Consider the following 25,015-nt stretch of genomic DNA (forward strand, 5'->3'; position numbering starts at 1 on the left):
GCCAGAGACATGTAGCCACATAGTAGATGTGATGTGTATACACCCTGTTACACATTGTCCACACATGATCCAACTATAGCCTTTGTTGAATGGTTATATAGTTGATGTGGAATACTGGACATCCTAAAAGCCTGTGCACAGCTTGTGGAGGTGTCACTTAATTCAACCATATAAGATGTGTTGAACATCATGACTGTGTCATAGCATGACAGTAGTCACCTGTACATCTTCCACAGACATAGACACCACATCAGGCCACAGATACCGTACATTTCCCTTGCTGCTGTTGGACATCACTGTCAGCCGTGCACCTCGTGTGTATGGTACATAAATGTCACATGGGACATGATGTATTGACAAGTCTGCCATGTGTGGGCACAGTTGCCAGGCAGCTAAGACATGTTAGTAGTTGTGCAGGGGTGTCATCTGTAGGTCTTCCAGTGACCTGTCACATGACACAGCATGGTTTAGTGTGTATACACCTCAGCGACGTGGGTCACAATCCACAGTAGTTATGTCATGTGTTTGCACGCAGTCATGGCTATGCACTGTGTGTGTATTACACACTGTATAGCAATATAGGCACTTTATGATGCCATGCAATGGCACAGGGTCTGTACTTCACACTGTATAGCAATGTAGACGCCTCATACTACCCTTCAATGCTCATGCACATCTGCTAAAAGTGCTTTCTATCTGTAGGGCATACAGACAACACTGCAATGTGATACCCATTACACCACTGTACATGTGTCAGGACACCATTGTGTCAGACATGTGCGCATGTCAATGCACACGTCAGCAGATTACATGTCATACTACATGTCAATGTCAAGGTCACATCAGCCATGTGTACTGTTAACCTGTGCTGGTCCACATGGTGTATCACAGGGATGCATGCTTACTATCATGATTGTGTGAACTGCATGGCTTCTGATATGACACCTGCTTGCTGTTGTGTGCAACCCAGGGAGGTATGCTAACTACCACTATTAATGTCTGAGCTGCATGCCGTCTGCTGTATCACATGCATGCTGCATGTCGTCTGTCAAATCACATGCATGGTGTGTCTGTGTGTCAGTGTGTCAGTGTGTGTCAGTGTGTCAGTGTGTGTCAGTGTGTCTATTGTAATGTAGAGCCTTTCTTTGCATTCACAGGTGATGTAGGTGCGTTACCCTCCTGCAGTCCATCTGATGTTAGTGTCCCCACAGATACTAGCAGTGATGAACATATACATGAGGTACAGGCAGGGTTGTCAGGGGCTGAATCTGTGCCAATGGTTGCCATCCCAGCTATGTCCCCCTCTTCCCCGCACACAGTTCTCATGCCAACACATACCCCATCACCAGTGGCCATAGAGGAAGGACAGTCAGCGTGTGTTAGCTTGGAACAGGAACGTGTGGTGGCTACAGAAGGTGTGTCTCCACACCATGGTGTCAGTGTAATGACTGCAGATGTGCCACACAGGCATGTGGCCAGTGCTGCTCGTAGGAGGACCTCTGGCAGACATGCACCTGCAGGACAGAGAGCAGCAGCTGGTGTCACCAGACGCATGTTCCAGACTGTAATGGCGGCACAGGCACATGCTGAACGGCAGAACACAGAAGGGCAGAGGCTTCAGAGGGCTGCTATCCATTCTTTAAACAACAACATCCAGGCATTGGTAAATGCTCAACAGCAGATCACTGATGTTCTGGACAGGCGATTGGGTGACATGGTTGGAATCCTTGACCGTGGCATGACAATCCACGTGCGTGAGCTGTCTGTGCTAGAACATCTGGTAGGAATGAGGCGTAGGCCACATGGACGTAGGCCAGCTACACCACCTGGTGCAGGTCCACGTGAATGAGCCACCTCACATGCCCACTCCCACAGTGCCGGTAGCAGTAGCAATGCAGCTGGTGCTGCGCTGTCCACACCAGGACACAGCAGGACATGTGGACGTGGCCCTGGATGTTCCCAGCGGGGACACGGTTCCAGTGGACATGTGTCATCGGACAGTAGCCAATCTGTACCTCTTTCTGGTAGTGCCCGTGCAACCCCTGGCAGGCACAGGTCATGTGGCTGTGGCCGGACACAGTGAGCTGTACATCCTGGTCTGTACAATCTGGAGCTGTCAATAATACCCCTGTGTAGGCTGGACACATGTGAGAACTGTGTGCACACATACACACACACAGCAGAAACATCTGTAGGGCACCGCAACACCCACATGCATAATGACCACATATGTCCAATCAGATCACCGGCGCTAACCCACACACGTGATGTCATCCACCAGTGCAGCCTATGCCCCTGGCAAACATTATCACCCTGTGCATATGATGATGCCTGTGCCGCATCCCTGTCATCCACACCATCGGTGCAGGGACATGCTCATATGGTCTGATACACAGGGTGAACAGCATAGTGAGAAGTGTATATTACATTTGTTGTGTACTGTTGACACGCACCAGACATACCATGTAGTACAGGTTTAGAATGCATTGTTATATGTTCACAGTATGTGTCTTGGTAACAACAGTAACAACATGTTGGTAATGATGCAGTGCTTCCCTCCTTAAGGTTTAATTGCATGTGCCATTATGTTACAGTGTTTGCAGCTAGAGTGCATTGTTGTATGTTCACAGTATGTGTCTTGGTAACAACAGTAACAGCATGTTGGTAATGATGCCCTGCTTCCCTCCGTAAGGTCTACTTGCATATGCCAATAAGTAGCAGTGTTTGCAGTTTCCCATGTGTAAATGTGGAGTACTCAAAGGCATGTATGGCAATACCAGCATGCTATACGTAGCCTCAACTTCACTGTTAGAAAGGCTACCATTCCACAGATGTCCACACATCTACTGATCCAGAAGCATGTGAGCTGTTTAATAGGCTACAGTGGCTAGAGACGTGACATCCATACCGGGTCACATCACAGGTTTGGTGACATGGTGCGGGGGGTTTACACAGCGGTCTGGCTGATGTCAACGTTAGAGGCCAGTTGATAGCATGAGGCCTCACTGTGTAGCAGTAATACACTGTCACATTACAGGATGAGAACATGCACAGACATACACAGAAACACACAGTAAATGACCACACTCATGGGGTCAACAACACTATAACGCACACTTGATAGTGTTGAGGTGAGGACCCCTGCCTATGTGGTAATCACCTTCACAGTACTGTGCACCCACATGACGCGACACAGAGAATGAACATGTACAGGTAGCCAGCAAGGCTGAGACTGATGGCACCAACAGGGTAGTAGACTGCATCAACATGAGGGGTTAGGGATCCTGTCTGTTCTGTATGGTAGCATACACCCTCACTTCATGCACCAGACAGCCATACATGCATACACACATACACACTGTGGAGTCCACAAATGTCATTCACATACAGATAGCTGACATGTGTGTGATACACACACCACCCCTGCCTACGTCTTGCTTTCTACACTGCAATATGTACAGATCTCTACAACAATGTACAGGGGTGTGTAACAATTGGGATGTATTCCCCACCATACGTAGCATATATGGTCACACAAGCAAACACACATGGCAGTACTGTGAATCATACACCTGCTATATGATGATATGTCTGACAGACATGCAGCTGTATTGGCCGCATTATGTGTACCAACGCTACCTTCGGCAATTGTGCTGCTATATGCACACGGGAGGACGTATGTGTTATAGGTGTCAAGTGATGTACAGTCAGTAACACCCTGACCACTGTGTAGGTTGTATGTCTTCACCTTCAAATAACAGTAACATAGCATACTGTTTGCACATGTAATGGTAGGATGGCTTGTGACACACCTGTGAGCTGTCTTCAGCAAACATCCATCTGCAAAGGTGGACCACCACTTTATGTACACACATTTATCCATACCTGATGTACATCCTACCGTACTGTCAGTATTTCCCCATATACAGGTGTCAATGATGGGGCTGCATTGCAACTGCATGTTGTAGTTAGACACAGATGAACGACATACATCAGCTACTGCACATGCATGGTAGCTGCATGCACACCACTATATGTACATGTGTGTTGGTCCTACATTCCTGTCATGTAGCCATGTTTGTATGCATTGCAATTGGTGGACATGTGTGATGACATACATGACACATGGACTGTTGTATGATATGTTGGTTGTCATGGGTAACTAGTAAAGAGGGAATGTTACCTCAGTCAACATTGCTACCTTATTTACTGTTAGCATTCAACAGCCATGGACCTACCTTCCATGTGCATGCGTGTGATTGCTGTAGCCACTTGTCTGCACAGAGGACAGCAAAAGCTATGCTATATACATATGCGTTGTGTGTGTGTGGGCCATGTACATATCCACTGCGATTACATGTATGTCATATCCAAACATGAGTGTTTTCTGGTGTACAGCAACAGTCATCTGTTACAGCTGTGTAAGACCCAGGGCCCCTGCTATGTGTAGAACTGACCTGGTTATGAACTGTGGTATCATTTCATTGCATACTACATGATGGAACCCTGTCAGTACATGTGTAGTCTGCACAGTTGCTGTAGACCTATGTACAGTCCACTGGTCATGAGTAACATGGTGGTGTAGTAATGTATGGATGTGTGTTGCTGGTCCAAGGACATGATGATGTCTGAGGGCTACATAGTAGAATGCGGCATTTACCACTGTGATCTGCACCTGAGACGTCTGTGATGGCTCTTGAGTGTGTACTGGTCAGTACATGTGAGTGGCCTTCATGTACGTGGGGACAGTAACACCTGGAGCGGTCTGTCATGGTCTTATGGCCCACATGTCTCTATCTGAGGTATACAGTGGTAGTGCTATTGTGCACAACTGTGCCATATGCCAGGTGTTCCTCACTGCAGAGATGTCCGTATTCCCCATTGTTGGATCTGGATTGTCAGCTGTGATCACGAACGCTACACAGCTAGCACTGACAACTGGTGTCAGATGTGTGTACTGCAGCGTTCATGCTAACAATGTTCACTATCGACACACTGTGCCCTTCTGTGTTTAGAATTCATGTGCATACAAGACAGCCCTTCACTACTACTAAGTGTGTGAGCATGCCCAGTACGCCATTGTGTAGATGGACACACAGTACATTCCAAATGGGTGTGTGCTACTAAGTGTGTGAGCATGCCCAGTGACACCTTGTGTCGGTTATGTGCCTCTGTGTATGGGCATGACCATTGAAATCCTGTATAGCGATAGTGGTCATCCAGGCAACAGATGTCCATACCCCATGTCAGGATGGATTCCTACATTGAACACACTGGGACTGTCTTGAAGAGTGTACTGTCTGTGGCGCGTCTCTTATCCATGTAGTGTTGTAATAGTGCTCCGTAGATAGGCAGTTGTCCCGCTCACACCACTGCCGTGTGTTTGTCTACGTCTACCTTGGGACAGTAATATGCTTTTAGACTGCTCACTCTCCATACATTCCCTATCGGCATCTTTGCCTTTGCTGATGATGTCATCAACCTAGAAGTATGCCTCTGGGAGTGCTGTGTTCCAGTAAACTCAGTAGCGTGTTCTGTAACTGCGTAATGCTGTAGTGTGATAAGGTAGTTAGGTGTATGTTCGATTCCCGGCCCTGCCAAGTGTGTGTGTGTGTTTCCAGCTGCCTGGGGACAGAGTAATGCCTTTAGATGGCTCACTCTCCATACATTCCCTATCGGCGTCTTTGCCTTTCCTGATGATGTCATCCACCTAGAAGTATGCCTCTGGGAGTGCTGTGTTCCAGTAATCTCGGTAACGCATTCTGTAACTGCGTAATGCTGTAGTGTGATAAGGTAGTTAGGTGTATATTCGACTCCCGGCCCTGCCAAGTGTGTGTTTCCAGCTGCTTGAGGACAGAGTAATGCTTTTAGATGGCTCCCTCTGCATACATTCCCTATCGGCATCTTTGCCTTTGCTGATGATGTCATCGAGCTAGAAGTATGCCTCTGGGAGTGCTGTGCACCAGTAATCTCGGTAGCGCGTCCTGTAACTGCGTAATGCTGTAGTGTGATAAGGTAGTTAGGTGTATGTTCGACTCCCTGCCCTGCCAAGTGTGTGTGTGTGTGTGTGTTTCCAGCTGCCTGGGGACAGAGTAATGCTTTTAGACGGCTCCCTCTCCATACATTCCCTATCGGCGTCTTTGCCTTTCCTGATGATGTCATCCACCTAGAAGTATGCCTCTGGGAGTGCTGTGTTCCAGTAATCTCTGTAGCGCGTTCTGTAACTGCGTAATGCTGTAGTGTGATAAGGTAGTTAGGTGTATGTTCGATTCCCGGCCCTGCCAAGTGTGTGTGTGTGTTTCCAGCTGCCTGGGGACAGAGTAATGCCTTTAGATGTCTCACTCTCCATACATTCCCTATCGGCGTCTTTGCCTTTCCTGATGATGTCATCCACCTAGAAGTATGCCTCTGGGAGTGCTGTGTTCCAGTAATCTCGGTAGCGCGTTCTGTAACTGCGTAATGCTGTAGTGTGATAAGGTAGTTAGGTGTATATTCGACTCCCGGCCCTGCCAAGTGTGTGTTTCCAGCTGCCTGGGGACAGAGTAATGCTTTTAGATGGCTCCCTCTGCATACATTCCCTATCGGCATCTTTGCCTTTGCTGATGATGTCATCTAGCTAGAAGTATGCCTCTGGGAGTGCTGTGCACCAGTAATCTTGGTAGCGCGTCCTGTAACTGCGTAATGCTGTAGTGTGATAAGGTAGTTAGGTGTATGTTCGACTCCCTGCCCTGCCAAGTGTGTGTGTGTGTGTGTGTGTGTGTTTCCAGCTGCCTGGGGACAGAGTAATGCTTTTAGATGGCTCCCTCTCCATACATTCCCTATCGGCGTCTTTGCCTTTGCTGATGATGTCATCCACCTAGAAGTATGCCTCTGGGAGTGCTGTGTTCCAGTAATCTTGGTAGCGCGTTCTGTAACTGCGTAATGCTGTAGTGTGATAAGGTAGTTAGGTGTATGTTCGATTCCTGGCCCTGCCAAGTGTGTATGTGTGTGTTTCCAGCTGCCTGTGGACAGAGAAATGCTTTTAGATGGCTCCCTCTCCATACATTCCCTATCGGCATCTTTGCCTTTGCTGATGATGTCATCCACCTAGAAGTATGCCTCTGGGAGTGCGGTGATGCCGAAACCCGGTAGCGCGTTCTGTTACTGTGTAATGCTGTAGTGTGGTAGACTAGACAGGTAGGTGCTCAATTCCAAGGCATGGCAGGTGTGTGTGTTTGGCAGTTATGCCCTATGTGTTGGTATCTGTGGGGGGCTAGCTGCGGGATGTGTTCAGTGTGTTTTGTTGCTGGCCTATATAGTGTCCACAGCCCACATATTCTGCCAAGACACTGGGTTGTCAACACATACATTCACCAATAGGTCTGGTGCTTAAATGTCAGCAGCCCTACTCTAACCCTTAATACAGTCTGACACATGTGATGCAACAGAACACACATGCCTTGATAGTAACAACACTACATGATGCAGGTGGCACATGTAGTTTCCTTTTCATGCCTGTCTAATGCTTTGCTGTCATGTGGTCCACTGTTGTGATATAAATGCAATATCTACATATGTGTGTACATGTATATGTGTGTATGTATATCTATGTATATATGTATACAAATAATATATATGATATATGTAGATATAAAGAGATAGACATAGATATAAACATATCTGTCTGGGGACATCAACACTATTGAATGTTTGTGCCGGATGATCTGTACGTGATAACCTGGGATGTATGTATATCTGCCGTGGCATAGTGGTAATGCACATTGTCTGTTGTGTGCAGGGTCCTGGGTTGTAGTCATGTAGACACCAGTTATTTTGTTGCTGGGAAGACCATGGGACATCGAATATGGTGATAGTAAGGCACCTGTTACCAGTTGTGTACAGATCTGAGCAACACTAAGCAGTGGTTATTAATTTGGAGGTTCGGTATGGGTCATATAATTCATTAGAAGACTATACTATGCAGATGAGGTTGACAATAGTGTATCCCATTTATCCCCAGGGTGTGATGCAGATACCTGGAGTGTATGTGTGTAGTTAGCCAGGTGCAGGGCTCGAATATAGTTGACAGCATGGGAGGGGGGTCAGTCATACTGTACGTACATTGCAGAACTGTGCCTCGGGAGTGCTCCTGCCTTAGCATGCCTAAGCTAGGGGTGTGTCTATACCTGCCTGGTGACACTGGGAGGGACAACAGCAGTGGTGGGGTAGTCAGGGTGTACAGGCTGCACAAACAGGTGATGATCAGCAGATGACATGGCCAGCACGCACCTGAACAGTACGGTAATGTGAGCAAGCATCATACACACAGGTTTCTTCCACACTCTACACCACCGGTGTATACCTGCGGGGACATTTCACGACACAGTCCAACCAAATGAGAAGGGCTGCAGCAGGCAACATAGACCAACATGTGCAGGAGGCTGAGGGCAGTGAGGATGTGTATGCTGCCGAACATCCCTTACTGGGGTGACATAAGACTTTATAGACCCAGGGTGACTTACCAGGAGCTACATGAGCTGGGGATGGTGGAGCACTATGGGGTGGACAGAGACCTCCTACAGCGGCTTGTTAACCTGTGCTTGCCACACCTGACACATCAAACAGGCCGAGGGAAACCCATCACAGTGGATACCACGGTATGTGTTGGCCTGGGTATACTAGCCACAGGTACCTCACACAGCACAGCTGGGGATATCATGGGGATCTCACAGGCATCTGCATCCAGAGTATTGCACCAGTTCATAGATGCCATGTCAACACATGCTAGTGAGCACGTACATGTCCTCAACACACGTGATTAGTAGACCAGCAATATGCATCTCTTCAACCACATGGATGACTACCCTGGGGTACTGGGTGCTATAGCCTGCACACACATACACATGAAAGCACCACCCGGTGAGCGGGGTAGGGCCTACAGTCACTGCAGGGGCATACCCTCCAACAGCTAGGCCATATGCGATGGCCAGGGCATTAGACTGAATGTGTGTGCTGTCTGACCTGGAAGCTATGATGATTCCTATATATGGCTTCTGACACAGCTGTACCACACCTTTGCCAATATGGACATCCCCTACAGTGTCCTAGTGGGGGATGCTGGGTAACCACTGGTGTTGTGGCTGATGACACCCAGCAGCAATGCACACACACCTGAACACTCACACCATAATGAGGCGGATGCACAGGCAAGACATGTAATTGAGCATATGTTTGGGATACTCAGTTCACGGTTCTGGTATCTGGACACATCCGGTGGAGCCCTGCAGTATTCACTAGCTACATGCACACAATTTGTTATGGTATTTTCTATGCTACACATTCTGATCCTGCAGTAACAGTTGCTGCAGGAACAGCATGGGGCAGGGCCACATGGCCCAACACCACTGCCAAGGCCTGTACAGGCACAGTGTGACTTGGCGAAGGAAGTTCTTAAGCAGGGCCAAGTCGGCGAAAGGCCGTGCACAGTATGACCTGCCCTTGGCAAAGAGGCAACACAAGGCATATGCACTGACACAGTAGGTACCCACGGATGTCCCCTCTCTGACCTGCACACAGTACAATGGATGCCAAACATGACACTACCTGTGCTCGGCCATGTATAGGAGGCACACTGTGTGCATCTGACATAGGCAGCCCTCGAGCACCGTCCTCAGGTCCAGAACACCCCCAGGGTACTTCTATCGATCTAAAAATTGGCAGTTGTATTAGAATGTGTATTTACCTATTGCTATGGTATGTATGTGAGCATACAAGAGACTTTGGTGGCCGACTGTTAGGGCAGCAGACAGTACACATCCATAGTGGCACCATGACATCTGTAGCACATACGGGGGTCACAATGGTAGCCAGTAGTACACAGGGTGTCCTAACCCACTGCAGATTATGGGCTGAACATCATGTGTGTCTGTACAGCCCACACAAGTTCCATGCAGCTGGACAGGTGTGGACCAATACAGACAAATGATATACAATGGCCTATGGATATGCCCAATGAATGACCCCAACTTCCAAAGACACACACAGACTACAGCAGGCCAGGCGGTTTGATGTAGGTTGTGAAAGCTAGGACGTCCAACACCACTGTGCTGGTATTTAATGCTGGGATCTAACATACACTGGTATGCCTCCAACCGGCAATTTAGGTAGGTCCACACACTGACATGGAGTACCTGGCATACCAGTACAGTAGTGGCAGATGTGTAAAACTGTCAGCTGTGCCCCCGTCCAACCTACACATGTAAGAGTCACGTGTGCCACCCACGGTGCTGTGTAGGACTGTGGATGCGATTGGATGTCCCGCCACGCTATGCAGACATGTAGCAACTGTCAATGCCACATGACCAGTAGCTACCCTGCAGACACAGCATGACACCTGTCTGTGTAGAATGGAGGGGTCGGCAACACAGTACTGACTATCTGGACATGTGACACATGCGATACAGTTGTCCATACTTGGCATGCTCACACACATGACGGTATGACGGTAATGTCAGTTGACAACATGCGTAACAGTCATACTGGGCATGCTCGCACACTGACACACAGGACGGCCAGGCATGCATACACCAGTGGTCCATCCATATCTACCAGTACATTGTTATACTGTTGGATGACTGCGCTGCATGGTGTGTGTGTGGTATATTGTCTGTACATATGCCATGGTCTTTTGTTAATTCACATGAGCTATGTGTGCAGGGTACTACTACCAACACGTGAATAGGGCGGTTCTTTGTTTGCAGACAGACCGACACCTTTGGATACGGACAGGGTAAGGCACATTCCAGCAGGTGGGAGCAGTTGTGCGTGGGTTTGCACAGTGTTAAAAACTACTGATCTCTGGTTACAGCACCTTTTACCCATTTAGACTCCACATTTCTTTGACAGTGCACTACTGGCATACTGGTAGACAAACACGCTTACAGCCGCTCGCTCACCAAAATTTCTGCTTACATTTGTCACTTACGCTGGGTGTGTGCGATCCCTTGTGATGCGTATTACATCGGACTACATGACTACAGTATCGGGTATGTCTAACCATTTGGAGACAGCAGGCGTTTGACTGTACGGACTCAGCAGCCTGTCCAGTGATGTAATCATATTATATGCGTGTTCCTCATACGATCTGCTCCCATCTGCCTGATACATGGGAACCGATACTCTGCAATGTTGACATGTAAATATGATTTTGTTAACGCAGCTGTCCGGCGAGTCATGCTACCGCATACCTACTGTACATTTTCCACCTTTCAGATTGCACGACGGGAGACTGTAGGAATAATACCTTTCCCACTTTGCATGGGACAGTCCCTCATTAGGCATATGTCAAGTGACGATACTCTAGCTATTGCAACTGTCCTGATTTGGGGACATTCTCATATTCTACGTGTCTGTAGTGGCTGCTTGTTACAGGTCTTGTATACCTGACACGTCGATATGTTATATGTCGTAGCATAAGCAACTTTACAGCTGCTAGACTACTCTTTGATTTGTGCTGATATGTATATTGCTGTACTATGCATGGCTGTAGGTATGTTCTGCCCTGGTACGTCTGATATTTCTACAGAGGAGGTCCCACTTTGGCCATTCAGAATGGTAGCGGCCCTATAGATCCTATACATAGAGCTATCACATGTGTCAAGGCAACACATACCCACAGCCAGATGTAAACTGACTACTTCCACGGTTTGCATACGTTAAGGTTATTCTTGTAGCATTATAATTGCTAATACTGTTTCCTATTACATGTAGCTGTTTCTGATACAACAAATTAATTTCTGACACCACTACACACAATATATGGCCTCCTTTCCCAAACCCACAGGCCATGTGTCATAACATTCATTTTGCAGGACACAACTGCCCAGACGGGTGTGTCACTCAAAGGCGTATGGGTGTGGAACCTCATGTATTATGCTATCATCTACCTGAGGTGGTCATCAAATTATGCACTTTCCGTCACTAGCAGACCTCACATGCCAATGGGGGAGGATGAACACTGTATCAGGCACACTGCATAACACCCTGTGGGACACATTTAGACGATTGGTTCTATTAACCAGACACATTGACAGTCACAGAGCATATGTATTCATTCACGTTTGTCAAGGTACATGCCGTTTATGACTCATACATGTTGTCATCTGTCATTACCTGTATTCCGCCACCTGTCCACCTAATATCACTAGTTCTGGAAGTGTTTATTTGGACTTTGTTACATTCTGATTCATAACTATGGACGTCCATGCTAATCAGGTACACGGCACTGATTTGGTCCCTATGTATTCCCCCGATGGTTTACAGACTATCCAGTAGATGTGCTCTTCAGGTTTGGGACGTATAGGCGTCTGCTATGCCCATATAGGAATATTAATGACTTCCACTGGGCGGGCCTACTACATCTCTGCCAACCAGCACCTGCACACTTAAGCCCATTATTGCATACCCATGGTCCACCTACCTGGCACCCCTCTACAGCACTCATGACATATACTTACTGTGAGCACAGCTGGGGTATGAGCACACCCCTACACATTGCCCACTCTCCCCGTTTTGGGACACATGTCGTACGTTTTGTCAACCCATGTATTATCACACTTGCACAACCTACTGTTCCATGTACACCTACATCCTGCTCACATTGATGACAACAGGTTGACACATTCACTGACTTTTTGGGGTCCCGCAAGGGACACCGTTATCCATGTTTAAAGTGTAGACCTTGCAGATCTCTCCCACTGCTACTTTCCTGCCGGTGTTTTGGACAGTAGCAGTGTAGTAATCTTTATTGCCTGTCTGTATGTCTGACCGGCCTAGCTAGGCGGTGTGGGGGGGTACAATGTTTATTTATTGGACCTCGCAGTCACATATGCCTGGGCTGTATATATGTTACCCCTAATTGCTGTAAAGTAACCTAGTTATGCACATGTGTATGTCTACAATGACATATATATTTGTTTTGTGTGTATGTGTATATATCAATACCTGTTGTTTGTGTATATATATATCTGTCAATATATATCTGTAGTATATCTTTGTGTGTGTATATATATATATATATATATATATATATATATATATATATATCTGTATAAATGTATATATGTATATAAATATATATATATATATATATATATATATATATATATATATATATATATACGTTTTTATCTATATATACATCTGTGTGTCCGTTAACCTATACATTTCCCAGACATAGACACTTACACATGCGTATTGGGTTTTATCTCTGCTTCAACAGCATACTATTGCCTTAGTCATTATGACACCGACACTTCACTCCGGTGAACTTGTGATCAGTATACTGCACGTTATACAGCAGACAGATGTCGGACGTTTTTCATGTCTGGGGTGCCGCTGATAAGTGTGATGTGATACAGTGTCATTCGACCTATTACTTGTATGCGCAGCCTGATATTCCTGCTACTGTGCTTGTTTCTGTGCATATTCATATTATTAATGTTAATAGAATGAGTGTTTGTGTTACTGAGATTGTACGTCAGCATATTGATGTCTGCATGTAGTTGTGTCTTTCTGCTTTTCCCGGTTTGGGGTTGTCACAGCAGAACTCCATTCCGCTCATGGGTGGTGTTTAGGTTTTACATGCCGGGCTGCCAGCCCTGACACACAACGTCCGACAATGATACGTCTATTCATGCACGTCTCCACGCAGACGACGCTCTATCTGGGAATCGCACCTACATACTAGCTGACCTCCACGGACCGCTCCATTGCAACCGGCGCAACATACCCTAACACTCCTGTGTCCATAATCGCATATCCATAGTTTCTCCAGCACACCCGTGTTGAGTTTCCACGCATAACAGCCATTATACACCTGATATCGCAGCCATGACACACCTTTACACACTGCCCTCTCCAGAGCATTGGGGCCCTACACACATTTTGTACCACCTCGTGTATTCACAGGCTCACCATCCATTCATATTTGCACATATGTGCCTTTCCTGGTGTTATGGATTACGAACGATTTGCGGGTTACGAGTGTAGGTGGTCGCAACATGTACTACATTCCATCTGTGTATAATGTTGGTGTAGCACTTCAACGATGTTATGGTCACTGGTATAATCCTGCCTCTGGTGTAAATAGCGGTGCTCTACTCACACTTGTGCAGCTTTATCTGACATACGCTGCGAGCACTTTATAATACCTTACTTGCTCTAGATTCCCTTCACAACCCTTATGTTTGCTTTCATCTTTCGGCTTTCATTATATATATATATATATATATATATATATATATATATATATATGTATATATGTATATATAATTGCATATTTCTGTTATGTCTGCGGATATTTATCTATACACACATCTATCTATCTATCTATCTATCTATCTATCTATCTATCTATCTATCTATCTATCTATCTATCTATCTATATAAAAGTTACAGCTGTACAAGACAACATACATTTGCTATGCTACAAGCTGGGTACACCCGCGCAGGCGCACTTGCATCTACTTATTCTGAGTTACATATGTTTACTGCCACTTCTTTGGGATTACATGTGTCTTATTCCTTATGAAAGTACCACTTTGATTGATGGAATCCGGTTAACGGCCCCATGCGAGACACACGGTCACCTTTACATGTATAAATGTTGGCTTTACAGCACAGAGGCATTCATTACAAATATGTGCTATAGTCGTACTTGAACCGGGAATGCCTTTACATTAGGCGGATGTTCTAAACACTACACTATTGTTGTTCTGCCTCATTTATATGTATACCCATGTTTCATAGCTACTCTGACATACGCCTCACCGCTTCCCTTACACAGCAGGCATCCATTATCCTGCTGGGAAAACCGCAGTACTACACTTCTGACATTCCCTGTTTCCTACTGCTCTGGACCCGTGCTGCATGTCTACTCACTCCAATGATATTCATAACTCCTACGCTTATAGTCCTCGCACATACGCGTGTTTGATTGTCAGGGTGTTCATGTGCTGGTCTGGGTTTAGGCTTGTCCTACTGGTGACTAGAACTGCCCTGGCGCTGTTCAAATATCAGACGTAGCACATGGACAGAGTTAGTCCAGATTTTAACATTCTACCTGTGTTTACAGACGCAGGCGTTTGGGCACCTCTGACCACATTATTAGGTTGGCGCTACATAATATAGGGCGGGGAGTGGTTCCACTAAATAATACACGGTGGTGGGGGTTTCTACGTGTTTCCCTTCACATTTGACTAGTTCATTCATTTATAGATACAATGAATATTATTCTGGACATCTGTTATAAATTCACTACAGGTATGCAATAGTCCTGTCAACAGATGTGACAGTTGGTTGGTGTACATATGTGTACGGACCTCTGTGATACTCGGGGACTAGTTTCTACAGTGACAGGGACAAGGCTATGACAAATCAGGGACAATCACATACACTTCTACCATATTAGTACTATTAACTTGGAACATGTTGACAGATTCGTATTACGACTAATTTTCTGCAGTTAAATGCATCTATTACTCTTCATTGTTGTAAGTAGTCATTCTCACTCAACACCTTTCCTCCAAAGGTCACTAGCTTTGTGAGTGATTAAGAGGCTGGCCAGTTATTGTGCGAATGCTCTGACCATTGGTAGGGTTGACACATTGTCATATGTACAGGTTGGGATATATTCTGGGGACACCAGATTGTTTATGCCAACACATACCCACGGTCAGTGCAGGTTTAGAACATTCATTAGTATCCTAGCTGTGAGCCTATACCTTTAGCACTTTAGTTGTTAGTCAGTTTCTTGTACAAATTACATATTTTCTATCCTGACGTGACCGCTTTTGGCAACTGTTACATGAAGTATGGTACATAGTTATTTCCTACAATCACAGGACATTTGGCATTGTATCATTGTTGGTCAGGACACACCTACAAACACAGTAACTGTCCCTCACACAGTGGATCAGGGGGTATCCTGTTTACGTCAGTGCCTTCATCACTCTATTTCCATGTGCCACTATGCGAATATGTGCAATATATTCTCTCGATTATTCATGTCGGGACACGTGTGTCATGGGCAGGTGTTTGATCCTGGGTAGTAGGTTCTGCATGACCATCTAGGGCTGGACAGTCTCGTGCACCACTAATGCACATTCCATCTTGTGTCCAGATGTCTACAGGACTGGACATCGTGTCTTGATACCCATTCTAATGTTTACACAGGTTACTTATCCCATGAGGGATATCCAAAAATTTAACAAGACTGATACCGACCATTCTTCTGGCGTTACGAAAATGTGCTGGGGGTTTTACATGCAAGGGATACATAGTTTGCAATCCTGAAACTGCCTAGGGTGACACTGCCTACTACATATGAGTAGTGGTCACTATGTGTAGATGTGGCTGCGCCAAACTAGTAGGCCAAGTATGGCTGGATTTGGTGGACGTTCAGGTATGGGGGCGGGTTGTGTGCTGTGGAGGGGATGCTGGGTATTCCATTATGCATCCAGGTGTGTTGCATTTGATTTGGCCAGTTCCATCAGGACCAATCTGTGGGTATGTGCTGGTGACATTTCTGTACATTTGTATCGCACATTTTAATATTCATATGTTTGTGGGATTGTGTTCTACAGTATGGCCTATCTGGTTGTATTGAGATGTGTACACATGTTCTTTGTGTTTCTTTCTGCTTCACCCGCTGCTCCCTCATACACCTCCAGTTCACCTATTCTGCATACAACACAGTCTCACCTTTGAGGATTATACCATTACCCATCTCCCCCACACACATATTCCTGACACTCCATCCATCACTGCTTTGGTTGATGGCCCATGACACGGTCAAAGTAACACATTGCATACACTACATATGTCAGGTACTTGTATGGTTGTGTGGACTACCCTGGCATGTTTCACCTTCCACATGCTATACATCACGCACATAGGTACATGCCCATACTTAACTTTCATGACATGGTTGGTACACCCGGGTAATACCCGTTCAACTGTGACACATCCTGACAAGTACGGCTTGGACCGCAGATGTGCGGATTTTGGCCGACTGTTCTGATCATTGGTAGGATGCCACCTTTTCCTATGTCCAGGATGGGATATATTCCAGACACATATCCCATTGTACTGGACAACACGTACCCACAGTCAATGCTACGGATAATACTGTTCCTTTAAGCCTACATGTTGCCTTATTGTTGTAGCAGTTTATATGCTCCTTCTGTTTCGTTTACATGCTTATTCTATTTCCTGTCACATATAGTATGTTAAATACGGACATACCTATTGTATGTGACTATTACATGCGTTGTGGGATATAATTCTGTCATACGGTCGCTAGATATTTACATTTATCGTGGATTTGTTATGGACACATCTGCCCAGCTGTGTACTCTCCCTCACAGTATGGGTCAGCTGGTGACCCTGACCATTGGGCTGGACGTACCTATTGGTGGCGCGCTAACATGATGCATTTCACTTCCACTTGATATAACTATCTGCACTACATTGTACTACTGGCACACGGTTTTCAATGTCATTTGGTCGAGGGATAGGGACCCGTTATTCCCTACCGTGCATTTGTGTTTGCTTCTTCATTTTGTGTTCGCAGGAACTGTCTTGCATGCTTTGCATACATTTCAGTATCCACGGACAATGACAGATGTGATTACTATTGCTTGCAAATTGTTATATGCAAGCATTTTAGGTTGCACGTCGACAGCTGACATTTCAACGCCTCCGTGCGGCACTTCGACACGCCCTCTGCACTCACGCTCCTTTCCTATGCACGTGGCTGTGGCAGCAGCACGCCTTCATTAATATGCATTTGGCGCTACTGTGCCATCTTCACACCACACGGTCGGCGCAAGCCTAACGCCGACCTTGCGCCGAGCTTTATGAATCCCGGGCATGTGTCCACTGTAATAAGAAAGGCATTCAACATTGCACATTTGATTAGCAAAGGCATAGCCTCAAGAGCAAAAGAGGTTATAGCCCCCTATACTCATCCCTTATTAGGCCCATAATTAAGTATAATGCCCCCTTAGTTATGTACCACACCAGGCACCTGCAGCAACTGGAGAAACCCCAGATATTTTTAACTAAGAAGATCCAGTGTCTTCAGCACATGCTTTACACAGACAGACTGAAGTCTTTGTCACTGTGCTCAGTAGCATATCGGCTGCTTAGGGGAGACTTATGCCTGGCTTACAGAGCACTCTCTGACCCCAACCTGATGAAGTTGCTGCACGTCTGTAAGTCAAATAGGACTATAATTACCCACTCCAGTGACCTAAATCTGTCCTGCGATATAAATAGGACATGCTGGAGAGACAAATTCATCTCAAAGAGGTTGCCAGTTTTCTGGAATAGACAACCAATTCATGTTAAGCACAGCACCTCTATGACTCTGTTCAAAAGGAGCCTGAATGAATGGCTGGGAAACTGCAAATTCCTGCCAGAAATAGATCCCACATCCCTCTTGGACATGGGCAGTCATTACTAATAATCTTAGGCATTGACTAGACTTCTTCTCTTGAAATATAATGGGTGTAATAGGCTAGGCTTAAAATGACCCTCTGGTCAATAGTCTAGTATCTGCCAATGACCTATGGGTGGGTATGGTGAGAATTTTGTTTTTAGTTCACTTTTCAGGGATGGGTATAAGTTACTATTCAGGATTATAAATGTCAATGAGGAAAGAAGAGGGGTGGATTGTGTTTTAACTGGGTCCCAGTTGGCTTTCTGTAATGTAATATAGTGATGTTCTAGATGGGGGAGAATTTAATTAATCTAAGTTAGAATTTATGACTGTTTGAATTTTTCTGGTATTGTGTCTCAAGCAGTGGGAGATGATAAAGAGAGCATAGTCTAATCTGGATATGAAAACTTTGTAGCAAGAGCTTGTCTGGCTTCCTTGGTAAAGGGATTTGAGATGGAGTAAGTGGCTTTGAGATGGATGGAAACTCAACTGCTAGGTCAGTGTGGAGTTTAAATGACAGTGGGTGGTCTAAATTATAACTATGATACTGGTACGTCTGTACTCTGGACATGTGCTGACCATTTGTATTTGGGCCACTGAGGAGAGTTTATATTGCATACCAAAATACATGAAAACTGTGTTGGAGACATTCAGAGTTAATTTATTAGTAGCTAGCCTATTGCAAATGTATTATACTATATGCTGTTGTTGCTTGTTAGGAATCACCTCTTACAGTGATGTGGTTAGGTGTCACTGTGTCTCCTTTAGTGGCATAAACAGTACTAGCTAGCCATATCAAAATGATTCTCACTTTTGTCAAGGATGGGGTTAAACTACATGACCTTTAGGGCCACCCTGAAGACTTGTTCCATATGTAGAACATAAAACACAAAAAGAAAAGTCTAGCAAAGGTAGACTTTCCACTGTGTTGTACCTTAAATCTCTTGTATCAGAGGCAACATGGGATATATCCGAATTACCCTTTAAGGATATCAGGTGTTTCGGCTAAATGGCAATTCTGAATGTCCATGACTTTTTCTTTTACTTTTAAGTCTATTTATGGACAATTTTAGGCCAATAAAACCAACCCTTTCTAGCTGTTGACATGCATGTTTCTGCCTTCTTATGGCATCATCAGCACAGCATAAGAAGAATGCTCAACTTTTGGAAACACAGAGTTATTATACCCAACTGATATCCACAAACATTAGGGTATCTACAAAATATCCCAACTAACAAATTAAAACAATGATTAAAAAGGTCACAGAGAAAGACCAATTGGTTAAAAAACACAAAAAGAAAAATCTAGCAAAGCTAGATTTTCCACTGTGTGATACCTTAAACATCTTGTATCAGAGGCAACATGGGATATATGTATCATTGTTTTAGTTTGTAATTGGGATATTTTGTAAATACCCTAATGTTTGTGGATATCAGTTGGGTACAACAACCCTGTGTTTCCAAAAGTCGAGCATTCTTCTTATGCTGTGCTGATAATGCTATAAGAAGGCAGAAACATGCATGTCCACAACTAGAGGGGTTTGGTTTTATTGGCCTGAAATTGTCCATAAACAGACTTAAAAGTCAAAGTAAAAGAAAAAGTCATGGTCATTCAGAATTGCCATTTAGCTGAAACACCTGATATCCTTAAAGGGTAATTTGCATATATCCCATGTTGCCTCTCATACAGGAAGCTTAAGGTATCACACAGTGGAGTCTAGCTTTGCTAGCTTTTTCTTTTTGTGCTTTTTAACCAATTATTTTTGCTGGGTGACCTTTTAATCATTGTTTTAATATGTAGAGCATAAGGAAAGTCTCTAACCATGAGTAGGGGTGTCAAATGATGGTGCAGTAATCAACTTTGATGCTATATTTACAATGCTTCATGGTCTCTGTCATGGGATACCACTTGTACATCTTCCTCATGTACAGTTATGGACACCACAGCAGGTGAACCTAGACTGGATGGCAGTTGTAATGCGCCATGTAAATGGACTTATGGAGGCAAGATTCACCATCAGTGACCTCAGAAACAATATCATTTGATTGTGTTGACTCTGCAGGTCATTGCACAGTTAGTAGGTGTCCTCCCACATGCTACAGAGTACAATTATTGGCTCCATAGTGCTGTGTGCAGTAGCAGTTTGAACATGGATCAATAACCTGCATATCTGCAGGTAGATTCTGAGTGTTTCACATGTAGCATGGACAGTACAGAATTCATGACATCACCTGTGCCTGCCATCTGTCTTGGGTATTTCCACTTTTGGAGGCTGTGCACATATAGAGACTATGTCTGGTGGAGACTAAGAAAGAGCTTGTCTAGGATTCTTACCTACACATGGTGTAACAGACTCTGGTGAAGCTGCATCTTCAGCAGTGACTTCCACAGGTGCCTTTGTACTCATGGATGTGAATGTTCCTTCTTCCTGATGTGTCACAGGTATTGTCATTGTGTCATCAAGACATTCTGCCTGCATGTTGCCATCATCATCAACCACAGCATGCCGGCTGATGCAGCCTTTGGCTGCCCTGCAATACTGAACCCTCCACCAGTAGAATCTATGAATGCATGAAACTTATGATGCTAGTATGAATCCAAATCTTTATGGTTATACTATCCCACTTTGGCATGCAAATTAGGACACATGTTAAACACTGTTATTAATCACTTTACCCTATAACACATATTTTGTGGGCAGGACACTGCAAATTCACAGATCAGAGGCTCCTACATGACAGAAATGCTGCCCCCCTCCAGTTATATCCACTCCCTTGAAAGCATATATGTCTGTGTCGTAGCGTTGTAGCATAGAACTAGCCTGGTAGTTCACCTATATATACACAGGTAGGAGGTTCCAGGCTTGTATCCACATCCAAGACACTATCGAAGAGACCAGTCCTTCTGCCTGGTGAGTAATACCAAAAACTCACTAACCTCTGACTGACACTTCAGTGTTGATGGTTTACCCCAGGTTATGGTCTCGTTCACTGTGATGTCTCAATCCATCTGCTTTATGTGGAACATTTTATATGTAACCATCATTTGTACCTGTTGTAGGGGCCTACTGCAACCTCCAATAGCACTCACATACAGTATAATGCCCTATAAGATCTGGTCTATGACATAGTGGTCAGTACCACCTTAGTCCAGTAAGCACATGCCATCCATGTTGAGGGGCTTGCAGTAGCCCATCATTTTTCTAGCTTGTGAACTTCTTCAGGTATTATCTCCTCATGTGGCTATACCTGTACCTCTACACTTAAAAATAAAACATGTCACTTAGTGGTTGCATGTGCTGAACTATACATTACATGTCATACTACCCACAGCATTCTCCTTATTGCCTGAACATGGGTGTCACCTGCAGTTGTGGTGTCCAGATAAGCTACTGTATCATGCAGTTATATATGACCATGAACGTTTGGAGATGCAAGCAGTGTAAAAACATGTAAGCTCAACAGAGGTGAGGTTTTAGTTGCTGAAGGTAGCTCAAAGGATGTAAATAATGTGGGTAGTATTGTAACACATTTAATTGTGACTGAGTTGCAGTTTGGCAGTTTGGAAAATTATGGATTAAAATGCTGACTGAAGAGGAACCAGGTGATGAGATTGCTGTTAAGTGGTTGCAGTTTGAAATGGAAGAATTTCTGGGCATTGATTAAATATGACACAACATTATTTTGTGACCAGGGAAATAAGCATGTTGTGCAAGGGACATACAAAATGTTTAGAAGAAAGATGAAACTTCCGTTTTGGACTGCAGACATTACAGAAGATGAAATAAGGCCTTAGTTCACTGAAAAATCTAAATAAGTATTTGCAATTAAGAAATGTTTTGCTGATAAGGGTTTATGGAATGGGGCTTGGAAAATTGATGCATGATTAAGCAATATTGAGGGAAAATTGTGTCATTTATCTAGTGTAGTTATTATAAATAACAAAAAGGGTAAGTATTGGAGACAACCAAAAATGTGTTTTTTGTGGATCTAATGAACATTTAATTAATGAGTATAATAACAGAAAGTGTGTGCAATGTGGGGAGGTGGGACATGCAGAAAATAGCTGCAAGATGTTAGTCAGGAGATGTGTAAGTACACAACACCTTTGACTGGATTTGATTGTAAGATGGATGAGAGCATTGAAAATATCAGATGAGGGTAATGGAACCAGTGTAAGTTAATGTGTTAGTAGCTAGCCAATTGCAGTGAGCAGGTTATTCAGGATACTCAGTGAAAGTACAGGGAACGTAAACTCCAAAGTAGATGATATGGAAAAGGAAGAGGATGAATATACTGTTAAGGTGCAAAATATGTTAGAAAAGTTGACAAAGGAAGAAAATAAAATCAGTGAATGTGAGGTATGAAAAAAGAGTCTATGTTAATGAGAAAGAGAAAGTATAAATTCCATAAGAAAGGTACAAAAAAGGAAGGGGCTAGTTTGAAAATTATTTATTTAAACGTGAATATTTAATGAAAAAAAGGAAAGTAAATATTACTTCATAGTGCAAAGATCAGATATGTGGCATTAATATTATTAGATGTAAAATATTTAAGTATTCAGCAGAAAACACAGATGGAAGTTATTTGGGGAAATGAAATATGTTGGGATTTAGGGAAAGATACTTGCTCAGGTGTAGTTTTTTATGGAAAGTGTGTATAAAGGTATTTGATATGAAAATTGTTTTACCAAGGATATGTATAATAGTTGATATTAGAAATGGTGATAAAGTTTGGAGGATATTTCCAATATATATGTCTACAATAGGAAAAAGAGCAAGTTACTATTTGAAGATCTAAAAAGTTTGTAATTTTAAAAAATGGACATTGTTGGTGATTTGAATTGTAACTTAAGGAAAAAAGTGCCAAATAAATAAAAATATTATGGGTGTGTAGGCAGATGATAAGATTAGGGAATTTGCAGGTCTGTGATAAAAGAAAATATGCATATAAGTGTGGGAAATAACAGAGATAGATTATATATTATATTCTCTAGGTCTGAAAGAAAGATATCGCAACTCTATTAATGTGAGTTTTTCAGACCATTTTGCTATAATGGCTGAAATTACTAATAATGCTAATGGTATAAAAGAGGGTAAAGGTAATAAAGTTTTAGTAGAGGAAGGTACAGATGATGTCATTTTTAAGATGCAGTTGATGAGGTTATGGGAGGATCATGTGACTATGATACCTTTTTGTGACACAACAAGTTTGGTGGAATGTATTTAAAGAAAAATAAAATAGTTTATACAAATGGAAAGATATTACAGGAAAAAAGAAAAGGAAACATAGGGATACAATAAAAAATATGAGGATTATATAAGAAATATACAAGGAGATATAAAAAGTTAATTGTTTATTATATAAACAAATACACATTTTTCAGGGTAAACGTGAGAAGGTGTCTCCTTTTTTATGGAAAACAGTAAGGATGAAAGAAGAATTGAAGCATTAATTAACAAAATGGGGTTCAAAGGGAAAAGATGAATAGTATAATTGAAATAATTGGAGAATATATTCTAGATATGTATAACAATGATGGTAATGAATATTGTGTCATGGAAATTGGCAAAAATAGATGAACAGGAATTACTGGATTTGGAGAAGGATATCAAGATTAGTGAATTAGATAATGTATTAATAATTATTAAGAGATTAAGTACTCCAGGTCCTGATGGACTTGGGTATAAATTTTATGAAGAAATGGACATTGTGAAAACAAGTTTTTTTTTCATAAAAGTATATATTTTTGGATTAAATATGGAATACAAGATGAAAGGGTTTGCAAAGGTATAATAACATTTATTTATTAATTATAAAAAAATGGAAGCCAATAACATTAAATAATACAGATTATAAAATATTTATGAATATAATTCAAAAAAAGAGTATGTAATACCTTGAGGAGGATGATACATGAAAATATAGATGGTATATCAGGAAAATATATGAAGGACTTATTGAATACTGTAAAAAAGCTACTAATGAAATAAATGGGGATCTAAAAATATAAATTTGGTTATGTGGGATGTTCAAAAAGCATGTGACTGTGTTAAACATTTTAGTATGTATGATAGCTTAGAACAATATGGTTTTGGGAAAAATGTCAGTGTCATTAAATCTATATATAATAATTGTGATATTAAGGTGATAATTAATGAGCGGTTTTGCAAAGAAATAAAAATAAAAGAGGTTTAAAGCAAAGATGTCTATTTAGTAAGTGCATTGTTTGAACTAGTAATGAATGGTATAATTTTATTTATTTATTCATTGCTTTTTATACTGGGAACTTCCAACTGGGCACATGTCCCATTTTCAGCAGAGGCCTTGGGAGAAATGCTCCATTTTACAGAATGAGTAGAAGGCAGGTATACAATAATTACAAAACAAATGTACATATATATATATATATATATATATATATATATATATATATATGTATATATATATATATATATATATATATATATATATAGATTATAATAATAATGAGAGAGTTAATCAAAAATAATAAATGCACATACACAAAATAGT

Source organism: Protopterus annectens, chromosome 3.part1 (genome assembly GCF_019279795.1).
Source record: "Protopterus annectens isolate FY-2018-M chromosome 3.part1, PAN1.0, whole genome shotgun sequence".
Classification (NCBI taxonomy): domain Eukaryota; kingdom Metazoa; phylum Chordata; order Ceratodontiformes; family Protopteridae; genus Protopterus; species Protopterus annectens.